We start from the raw sequence: 10895 nt of genomic DNA on the forward strand, positions 1-10895 counted from the left end.
CCGCCCACCTCCTTCCCTCATTTGTCATTGCCCCCAGGGAGGGACATAAACAGAAAAGTTCTTCACACCGAGGTGTCAGCGACTAGCAGCTCTGAGATCAGGGGTGGCACAAGACTTGCCAGGCCCCATGACACCACCAGGGTCTAATTTCAGAAGCAAGCAACTAAATATATCAAAGTGGATGCGTGATCATCTCTCTGGCTCAGGTGGGAGTATAGGGAGGCATGTGGCCTGTAGAGGCTTCTGAACCGGATCTGGGTTCAAGTTTGCCGTAGCCACGCGCTACCTGTGTGATCGTGGGGAGATTACGCCCCGTGCCTCAGTTCCCCCATGCACAAGATGGCGATAGTAATAGCACCGTCCTCAGGGGGCTGTGACGAAGAGACAATGGGGAACTCTGGAAATGGGGAGTCCAGTGCCCGGCATGTGGGGAGTGAACACTCAGCTGCTCAGAGGAGCGCCCGCTAAGTGAGCGATTCTAGCACTGGTTTCGCTCAGGAAGCTGGTAAGTCAGAGGCGGCCACCACGGAAGTGTCATATGAGGCTCTGGGTACAGGCGTGCGGCCCACTCCCGGGGGACAGGGAGCGGGACCTAGAGCCGGGCCCAGGAGAGAGGGTGGCAGAATTCCAGCTTTCCCCCGTTTTCTTCTCGGGGAAATTTAGAGCAGGAACGCTGTTCCCTCTGAGCTACTGTACAGGTGTGTTCGCACCCAGCCTTTTGCTGCCACCCCCACCACGGCCCATTCCAGACCTGACTTTCCTCCTGAGGTTGAGTCCCTCCTTCCCCGTCCTCAGCCCCTAGGAGCCTCCTAATGGCAGTGACTTTTCTGGGCCTGGCTGTGATTGAACTCTGGTCCAATTGGCCTCCCCCACCCCAAGTCCTTCACTTTCCACCCCCAACCTGCTGGGTTTCAAGTCATTCACAAGTTGTTCAGAGGCTCAGCATTATAATCAGATCCTACAGTGTATACCACTTACGTGGTTTCTAAAAGTTTAGCCTAAAAAGGGGAGAAACCCTTCAGTGATGGAGAGAAAAAATGATGAGAATAATTACTGCAAGTATGGCATTTCCTGATTTATAAATATACCTGATGCTAAAGAAAATATGTTCCTAAACTTCATGCTTCTCAAATTGACTCTTGGAAAATAAGATTGTTCATCCTTTTCAGGGGTATAATGTGCTTTTCCTTCCAGGGGTGTTCACTTTGAAAGGGGCACAGAGAATGAGCAGGTGACAGTTTAATACGCCGGGTGTTGCAGAGTGTAAGGAAGAACACGGAGTGGGGAGAGGGAGAGAGGGGGGTGGAGGTCGGGCGGCCATGCTGTCTTAAACAGGGTGATCAGAGAAGGCCTCTCTTGAAGAGAGCTGAGGTGATGGGGAGAGCTCTGGAACTCTGGGAAGAGCAATCCAGCAGAGGGAGCTGCAAGTGCAAAGGTCCTGGGGTGGATGTGGGCTTGGCCTTCTTGGAGAACAACAGAAAGCAGGGTGGCCACATGGGGAGGAGGGCAGAGAACGTGCTATTGAAAAGGGGTTGGCTTTGACTCCAAGTAAGCTGGGAGCCGTGGCAGGGTTTTGAGCAGAGGAGAGAGGAATCTGATTTTGTGTTGTAAAGGGATCCCTTCGGCTGCGTGTGGAGAAGAGACTGTACCAGGCAAGGGAGGAGGCAAGGTAGACCCACCAGGAGGCTGCTATAATTCTCCAGGCAGGACATGGTGGTGGCGGCTGAGGGGTCAGGGTCAGGATCAGTTTTGGGGGTCGAGCTGAGAGGGCTCGCCGGTGGGCTGGGTGCGGGTGTGGAAGACAGAGCGGCCAGGGGCGGCTCCTAGGTTTCTGGCGGACGCGCAGTCAGCAGAGGACAGTGTGCTTTCACTAATGGGTGGGTGAGGAGTGGCGCTCAGGCCTTGCAGGTGTTGGGGGCATAAGGCTGTCCTCCTGAGCTCAGTGGATGGAGAGAAGCATAAGGCTAGTCAGGCCCTTACATCTGGTTTCCTGGTGTTTAACCCCAGGCCATCCCTCCTCCCACCTCCTGAGTTGGGTGGGGTGAAGACCTGGCCTGGAGGGCTCTGCAGAGGCGTCTGTAAGAGGTTTCAAGCAGTCATGTTGGGGCACCCATAATCCCACCCCCAGAGCTGGGTGGGGCGATGCCCAGGAACCCCCAGCGACTTGGGTTGGGGAGATCAGAGTGCTGCCTGGTGGTGGTGGGCTCCCAAGAAATCCTGTCCTTCCCTCCCCTGCCCTCTGTGCGGGGGGTCTCCGGCCCCACCCGCTCTCAAGCTGCAAGATTGATTTTGCTTTCAGCGTTGTTATTGTTATTATTAACCACTTAAACAACTTCGTAGGAAAAAAGAGAAAGAAACCCAGTGACCACCAGACATCAGCCATTCATTCTAAATTCCCGGCCCATCCCTGTCAATATGTTTTTACATAGCAGTAAACAGTGGTCCGCTCTGCTTTCTTGGGCGACTTTATCTCCTACGCACGTCTGCCGGTATTGACCGAGCCCTCAGACCTGCCACTTTAATGGCCTCCGGGCACCCCCTGCATCGACGCGCGGAGTTTGGTCACCATTTCTCCATTTGCTGGGCGTGTGGCAGACTCCGATTTGCCTTTCTCCTAAATAGTCCGGCCGTGAATATCCGTATGTGGCGTGCTTTTTCCTTTAAAGTGGTGTCCTTGGGGCCTGTTCCCCCAAGTGAGAGTGCCTGACAGGTCCTCGGCCAGGGCAGTTTTATGGCTCTCAATTCGCACCGCCCGGTTTGGCTACAAAACGTTAGAGCTCAGCTTGCGCACGGCCCGGCCACAATGGATTTTATCATTTTAATTTCCTTTCACTGGGTTTGGTAGGTGCATTGTGTCCTGATTCCTTTTTTTAAAAATATAAATACATATTTTTGTATTGTTTAAGGTATTACATATGCGTCCTTATCCCCACGTCCTGATTCTTAACTTCCAGTTTTCACTTCCTGAAGCCACATTTGGGTTTTTCAGCTCCTAATGAGACCTGATTTGTGCAGAACTTGACAGTTTACACGTCGCTTTCTGGTGTGTCATCTCACTTAAGACACTCTAACGTTACTGGTCTCTGTTTTAAACGGCGAACTTGGGCTGAGTCAAGTTCAGTGCTGGAGAGGAGCCTCAGCCAGCACTTGCGGGGTTGGTTGGAAAGGACTCCCACCCGCCTGCCACCACCCCTTTCCTTCTGAGGGCACAGGGTCCCCAGATGTTCATTTCAGCCCAAATTCAGTGCCTCAACCCCGTGTCTTCCCTTCTCTCCCACAGCCAGGCCTGTGGCAGGCCCCGGGCTGTGTGCCCTGGACTTCCAAGATGGGGTTCCGAGGAAGCCACTGGGCTTTGGGGTCAGGCGGGGCTTTGGGGTTGTTTGCTTCAGCAAAGCCACTGTTCCCTGCGTGCCCTGGCTCAGGACTGGCCCAGACTCCACGTTCTGGGTTGGGGGCTGGGCCTGGCAATGTGGCTGTGGTCCCACCCAGGACATGCCCCACCCCTGTTGTTGGTCACGGCTACACTGAAGCCTCAGGCTCCTAGGGACCGGGTCACTCAGGCGACTGTCAGGGTCCTTATTGGACACTGCAGTGATGCTGCAACTCTCAGACCCAGGGGCCTCCTCCTGGCAGACACCTGAGGTATGAGTTTGGTTTTATTTTGCTCCTTCTAACTATACTTCCGGAGTATCTATGAGGCAGCCATGCTGTACATGGTCGATTCCACTCTTACCGTGTTTAACACTCACCATAGGAAACACTCGTGCCCATTTTACAGTCAGGAAACTGAGGCTCTAGACTAGAGGGTTAGACGATTTGCCCCAGAACACAGCAATTACTGCAGCCGCCTGGGTGAGAACCCAAGCCCACAGCTGTGTCCCTCCGGCCCTGCTCCTCCCCTGGACTGGGGTAGGTGGGCATGCTTTGGCACATGGGCACTCGGTCATATCTAGTCTGGATTGCTCTCAGGGCCCAGGGCCAGGTGAACTGCAGTGATGGGGTCCCCAGGACCAGCAGATCTTGGAGGGTCTGGATAGCTGGGACCCACACAGGGAAATTTTACACAAGTAACCCTGTGTTCTTGGGCCCCGTGTCCCCAGGCCAGGCAGGCTCAGGTCCTGGGTTCCAGAAGCTATTTTCTGCCTTGATGGGTGGCACCTTGGCCTTCTGGGGAGAGCTTTCCTCCCAGGGGTCACCTCTTTTAGCCACCATGATAGTCTGGTCCCTCCTCATTCAGTCTTCCACCTTCCTCTGGCAGGCCCTTGGAACAGGTTCCTTAAGGGTCCCGGACTATATTATCAAATGGAAAGGGCACTGAAATTTACTGAGTGCCTACTAGATAATAGTCATTGTACTCTGTACCCAATGTACATTACCCTATTTAATCCACAACCCAGACGTTATTACCACTACAGCCTCAGATTGTAGTATTATCCCCATTTTGCAGATGAAGAAACTGAGGCTTTAAGAAGTTAAATACAGGACTCGCCCAAGGTTCACATAGTCATTGGGTGAGAGATAGAACCCTGCCTCCTACCCCTCCCAGCAGGGCAGCCGCTCAGACTGGCAGTTACAGCCTGGGGTGACGGATGCCCGACCTGAGGCCCGTGCCTTTCTGCTCTCTTCCCGCGGGTCCTGCCTGCACTGCTTAGAGCTGCCCCAAGTCCCCTCATTGTTGAGAGTTTTGACCCCAGGGTTCTGGGGCCCACCAGGGAGAAGCCCTTTATTGTTTCCCCCAGGGGGCCTCAGAGTCCTCATTTACAGACTGTCCGTGGCCTGGCCTGCTATCCCAGAGCTCCACACGTGGCGGGCAGGCTAGGCTTCCCCTGACGCCCAGACAATGGGGAGTCTATGAGCGTAATCTGGCGCTCTCAGGACCCGTGCCTGCTGACGAGGCCAGGATGTGGGTGCAGTGGTGCCGAACATTCCTCGGGACTGGGCACAGATGGACTGTCCACCGCTCTCAGCAGAGGAGGGCTGCCAGGATGTTGGCTCTGCCAGAAGCGCCGGGCCCTGCATATGGGCCCGGCCCCGTAAACAGTCGCAGGCTGGGCAAGCCGCAGCAGGCCCTGCATCTGACGCGAGAGCACAGCGAGGTTTTATGCTCCGTTATGGCAACAGGGTGGCAGCCTGTGCACAGATCCTCTCAGCTGTGCCCGCTCCCCACTCAGTGACAGCACCCTTGTACCCAGAGGCCAGTGTTTGCGCTCAGAGGTCAGGGACACACGCACTCGGGCTGGAGCCAAAGGGGAGGTCAGCTGAATAGAGGTTTGAGTTTGATGAGCAAAGAAGCCCTGGTGGTGCGAGCAGACTTCAGTGTGGTCTGCAGCGAGGGAGGGCAGGGCGTCTCCAGTGAGGAGCGCTAGGCCTCATGGGCTCTGCCTCCTAGCGCTGAGGGCAGGGTGGGTCACTAATAGACGCTCGGGAAATGTTACAGAGCAATCGATGGATCAATGGCACATTACCAGGCGGCTCTGTGTGCCCTTGGAAGGGTTGGGAGGCAGGGAGTGAGAGGGAGGATGGAGAGGGAACTGGCTTGGACCAAGGCCTGATGACCTGAGAGAATGTCCAGGGGTGGACAGGACACAGTGTGCTGTGCGTCTCCTCCAGATGACCCGCATGAAGGCGAGGCCAGAAGAGATGGTGGGACTGTTCCAAACTGGTTTTTCCATCATAGAATTGGAGCCCCCCCCCCCTCTCCGTCCCCCCACCTGGAGAGCTCTGAGAAGTCGCCTGGCCCATCCTGGCCGGCCGTGAACAGAAGACAGGCTCAGCCAGCTCCGAAGCCAGCACGTTGGGTGGGGAGGCCAGGGCCAACCCCCGCTGTGGAGAGCACAGAGGGAGGGCTTCATCCAGGTCCATGGGCCACAGGGGCGGCCCATGAGCATCATATCTGAGAGGAGGCGGCCAGGCGGAGCTGGCCAGGCACCTGCCCTGAGAGCCTGCTCCCGGGCCCGGCCGCCATTCTCTGAGCAGCTAATTAAAAGAGAAAAGCCTGTTAATATTTCAGCATTGTTAACCTCACTAAATTATTTAGTGTCCATTTGCATTACATGCATAAAAGGATCGATAAACATGTGCGTACCAGGAGCTGGGAAGGCGGGGAGGGGCAGTTTAAAGGATGCTGCCCGTGACTGTCCCACCAGTGACTGGTCCTGCGTGTCCTCCCACTGCGTGGACGCTTGGGAACTGGAAATGCATGGGGCTGAGCACAGCGGTCAGGCAGTCAGACAGACACCTAACCAGCAGGGCATCCTTGGGCAACTTCCTTAACCTTGCTGGGCCTCAGCTTCCTCATCCGACAAATGGGAACAATAACAGACTTGTTATGAGCAACAAATAAGATCATAGATATGAAGCACTCAGTGCAATGTTTGCGCAGAGTAAATGGTTATATTATGTGTATGTTGTTAGGCTGTTGTCATGTTATGGGGGGGGAGACCTGGGACATAACTCCCGCTCACAGCATCCCTCCCTGCTTCCTCGCTGCCTCTCCGCAGGCCTTTCGCCCAGCTCTTCGAGACGATACACTTCCCTAGGGCAGGGCCTGGTGCCATCGCGCCCCGTGCCCCTGGACCCCAGCACCAAGCTCAGCCCCTCCCGCTCATAAGGATTTGTTGGATGACGGTCTGATGGAAGCCAGGACCAGAACACAGATCCCGATTCCATGTTGCCTGGCCCAGAAGGCTCAGCGATGCTGCGGGAGGCAGTTAGGGGGGTGGGCCTTGGCCTGCCATCTGGCAACTGGGCAGCTAGAACTTCCCCAGCTCCAGGTGGGGAAGTCGCTGCCCCTGCTCCTTTCTCTCCTTGCCCTCCCGCCACTCCGCTCTGCGTGGAAGTTTCCCAGCCTGCAGACACCCTTCCCCGGAAGGAGCAGGAGCAGGGAGCAGGACAACAGCCCCCAGTTGGCTGCGATTGACCTTTTCAAATGCGTGTGGAGGGAACCTGACGGAAAGCTGAGGGGGCTTTAAATTCAGGTTTTCCATGCGCTTGCTGTCTGCCCGTCTTGTTTGCTCTGCATGTACTGCTGCACCCTCATGCCTGTGTCAGCACTCCCCACCTCGGCCAGCAGCCAGGAGGATGTTCTCTCATGGGGGTGGGGTCCTTGATGAAACTCCCCTTCTAGGTTCCAGTGAGAATCCCCTTCGGAAGCCCAGTGGGCAGCTTGAATTAGCCTTCACGTGAGTCATAAATATGTGGCTTCCTCACTGGGCCTGCGGGTGCCACAATCCTCACCGGCACCTACAATTTGAGGGTGTCTTCTTTTGGGGGAAGAGAGGAGTGAGCCAAAAGCCCTCTGCTAGGGACTGGCTATTTCTGCCTCAGCCGTCCTCATGATGAAGTTGCCCCTGGGTGCCATCTCTCATGCCATCTCATATTCTCAGCCAGGGGACTGGCATGTGGTGTGTGGTGGGGGGCGGCGGGGCGGGTGTTACTTGACTCCACAGCCTTAGTTTTGTGTTGAGCGTCGGATCAGCACTTCTCCACTTGTTACAGACAACACTTCTGTCTCTCAAGATGTTAACAGCTACTCTGTGAAGAAAGGGCTTTATGGTCAAATACACTCGGAAAGCACTGGATTAAACCAAGTCCGAGGGTGTGTTCACTGCAGGACTTTTCAGAGCCTTTAATCATGTCCTCTTGTGTGCCGAGGCTCTGAGGAGAGAGAGGGGGCAGCGTCCTAGTTTGGCGGGGGACTGTGGATGAACGCTTTACGGCACTCAGGTTGGGGGACAGGGTTTTCCTTTCCTCATGGGGGTTTATCGATAGAGCTCGGAAAGCGAAATGAGACCAGGGCCAGAGCTGACGGTTCCACATGGGGCTGGGAGTGTGCTGTGACAGGCTTCCCTGGCGACACAGGGCGGGGATGGGGGCATCTGAGGACGATTGGGCCAGTGGACTGGGTTCCAGGCCACTGAGTGGAAGGCCTGGGTTCGAGTCCCAGTGCTGCTTTGGGTCAGTGAGTGACGGGATTGCCTTCTCCACGCCATCGTGTCCTCTGCCAACACAGGCTACCTAGGACTTGCCTGTCTGCCTCTCAGAACCGAGGCAAGGAGCTTGCAGTTATGGCCCCGGGAATACATCAGCCGTCATGATCTGTGGGTCCTGTCATTCGGCCTCAGGCCCGGGGAGTGGGCTCCCGAGGGGAGTGCGGGATCATCTGTAGAATAAAGTGCTGGTGGACACGGTTCGATTGTTCACCGTGTGCCAGACCCTGTTTTAAACACTTCACCTGAGTTTACGTATTTATTCCTCACAACAACCCCATTTCACAACTGAGAAAACGTAACTTGCACAAAATAACTCGCTGAAAGCTGGGTGAGGGTTATGATAAGAGGGGTGCTCCCTGAAGAGCACCCCCTCCCTGGTTTCCAAGCCCCCTTTAACCCTGCACAGCCCTCAGCAGGAGTCTTGACTGTATTCATGAAGCATCCCCACCGGTGTCATGTCTGCTTTGAGTGTTTGCACCCCTGGGGTGTAGAGAGGCCACAGAGGGGGCCTGTCTGTCCCCATCTCCCCCTCCTATTTGATCATCTCAGGAGCTGTCATTTAGCAAAAGAACACATGCATACTGCTCGGCCAGATGTTTTACACATATTGTCGTCTTGTTTGTTTTTGGTTAATCCTCCCCCAAGGATATTTTCCCATTGATTTTTAGTGAGAATGGAAAAGAGAGGAGAGACACACAGAGAGAAACACCGATGTGAGAGAGACACAGATTGGTTGCCTCCTGCATGCACCTGACCTGGGCTGGGCATCAAGCCTGCAATTGAAGTGACTGGAATCGAACCCGGGACCCTTCAGTCCATGGGCCGGCGCTCTATCCACTGAGCAGACCGGCGAGGGCTGCACATATTTTTTTAAACCCTTACACCAGCCCCGGGAGAAGGCATTATTGTTCCCGTTTTGTAAATGAAGAGGCCAAGGCGCAGAGAGATGAAGTAACTTACCCCGTGTCACCCAGCTCGTGGGTAGCAGAGCCAGGAATTCATCCCAGATTGTCAGCTCTTTCCGTCTCTCTAAAGCCGGTCTCTCCTCTGCCCACTGTTGCTTGTCACATGCCCCTGCTTTAGAGTCGTCTTAGCACCAAGCGTACTCGGGAACCATCCGGTTCGTTTCTGTTTTTCTGTTTGCTACCCGTTTCCCCGAAGATGCTCTTTCCGAGCTGGTTCCCGGCTTTCCTGGACAGCTGTGCCAGCACCCGCAGGGCAGCGGCTCGGAGCATTTGTCATGTGATGGGCTGGATGGAGGGATTATGTGGGGGCCCCTGACATGGGCTCTGGCCTGGTCACCTTTGGAATCAGAAGATGCTGCTGTTGGCAGTGCCACCCTGGGGCGTGTGAGGGGAGGCTGAGGTTAAGCGGGACAGAGCCCCTTTGGGGGCCTGTGATGCTGTGGGGGTTTCTGTTGGTTCAGGGTTAGAAACACAGTTCCAGACACTCCGGGGGTGAGCAAACTGTGGGACACTGACTCATGCTAACGAAACTCCGTGGGGGTAGGGGTGGCGGTGGGGAAGGTGGGGTGATGGACAGACTGAAATGCCAAGGTCAGGGGGTCTGGCTACCTTGCTGCTAGCCAGTACTCCTCCAACGGGAGTATGTGCACCTGGGAGATGTCAGCCATGGGAAGGGGCTCACCCAGTAGGAGTTCACAGCCTGGTGGCAGAAAGACAAGGACCTGAATTGGATGGACACACAGATTGATGCCTTGTTGTGGTGCTGGGGGAGTAACCACACAAAAGGAGGGGTTGTGCAGGAAGCCATGGGCGCTTCCTGGAGGAAGTTATGCATTGTATGTCCAGGCTTTATCTCACCTCTGCACACCCCTTTAGGGCCAGGACTCTGTTCACTCCCTATGTCCCACGAACCCTACAGCTCTCCCACCTCCTCTCTCCACCATCACCTGTGAGCAGACAGGTGTGAACAGGGGGCTTTGTCCTCCTTCCGGGGGCCCAAGCCTTTGTGGGGTGTGGCTGGTTTGCCTTTAGGACGGGGTGGTGGGGGGGGCTGACACTGAGGGAGGGGCTTTCCCAGTTCTGTCATTTCCCTCTGGGTCCCCCTGCCCTGGGCACTGGGAGAGAGGTCAGGGGGAGCCAGTTTTTTGAGAACTTCCGGGTCCCCTGGGAGAACTTCTGTCCCTTGGAGAAGATGCTGGCACAGGCCCAGGGAGCACGGAGGGAAAATTAACAGGGCTATGGGGAAAGGGAATGTGTAGTCTGTGGGTTGGGGAATCTTAGGGTAAGCTCTCTGAGATGGTTGGAGCTGGGTAAATGCTCTCAGGAGAAACTAAGGGGATGAGGGAAGCAGCTGGGCCAAAACATGGTTCACCTGACTTAGCCTTTGCCTGTTCCTAGGGTCTGGGGGGCGGCGGGGGGGAGGTGGGGGCGGTGCCTGGAGCGTGAACAGCACCACAGTCATCCCATCTTGAGGCAAGAGGACTAGCATCTGCACGGTGTTAGCCAGGCACTGGGTGGGTGTGTATATCGGGGAAGGGTGACCTCCTAGGCATTTCCGGGCCAAGCGCTGGCTAAGGGCAATTCCCTGGGAAGGTGAGCTCTGTGCACCCACAGCCACCACTCAGAGCAGCAGGGTGGATGCACCGACCAGATGCGGGAAGCTGGGTGGGGCCCCAGCAGCCTCCCTTGTAGGGCTGCTAAGACGGTGATGCTCACTGGGTGATGACCAATCTGTACGGTGATGCTCACTGGGTGATGACCAGTCTGTACGGTGGTGCTCACTGGGTGATGACCAGTCTGCACGGTGGTGCTCACTGGGTGATGACCAATCTGTACGGTGATGCTCACTGGGTGATGACCAGTCTGCACAGTGAGGCTCACTGGGTGATGACCAGTCTGTACGGTGATGCTCACTGGGTGATGACCAGTCTGCACGGTG

The 10895-nt window shown here is 55.8% G+C and overlaps 1 protein-coding gene across 1 annotated transcript in view; it reads left to right on the forward strand.

Annotated features, from left to right (window-relative positions):
- MDGA1 (MAM domain containing glycosylphosphatidylinositol anchor 1) overlaps positions 1–10895 on the forward strand; it is a 53689-nt gene that overhangs the window by 17251 nt on the left and 25543 nt on the right. The window lies entirely within an intron of this gene.

The sequence above is a fragment of the Myotis davidii genome, unplaced genomic scaffold (genome assembly GCF_000327345.1).
Source record: "Myotis davidii unplaced genomic scaffold, ASM32734v1 scaffold289, whole genome shotgun sequence".
Lineage (NCBI taxonomy): Eukaryota > Metazoa > Chordata > Mammalia > Chiroptera > Vespertilionidae > Myotis > Myotis davidii.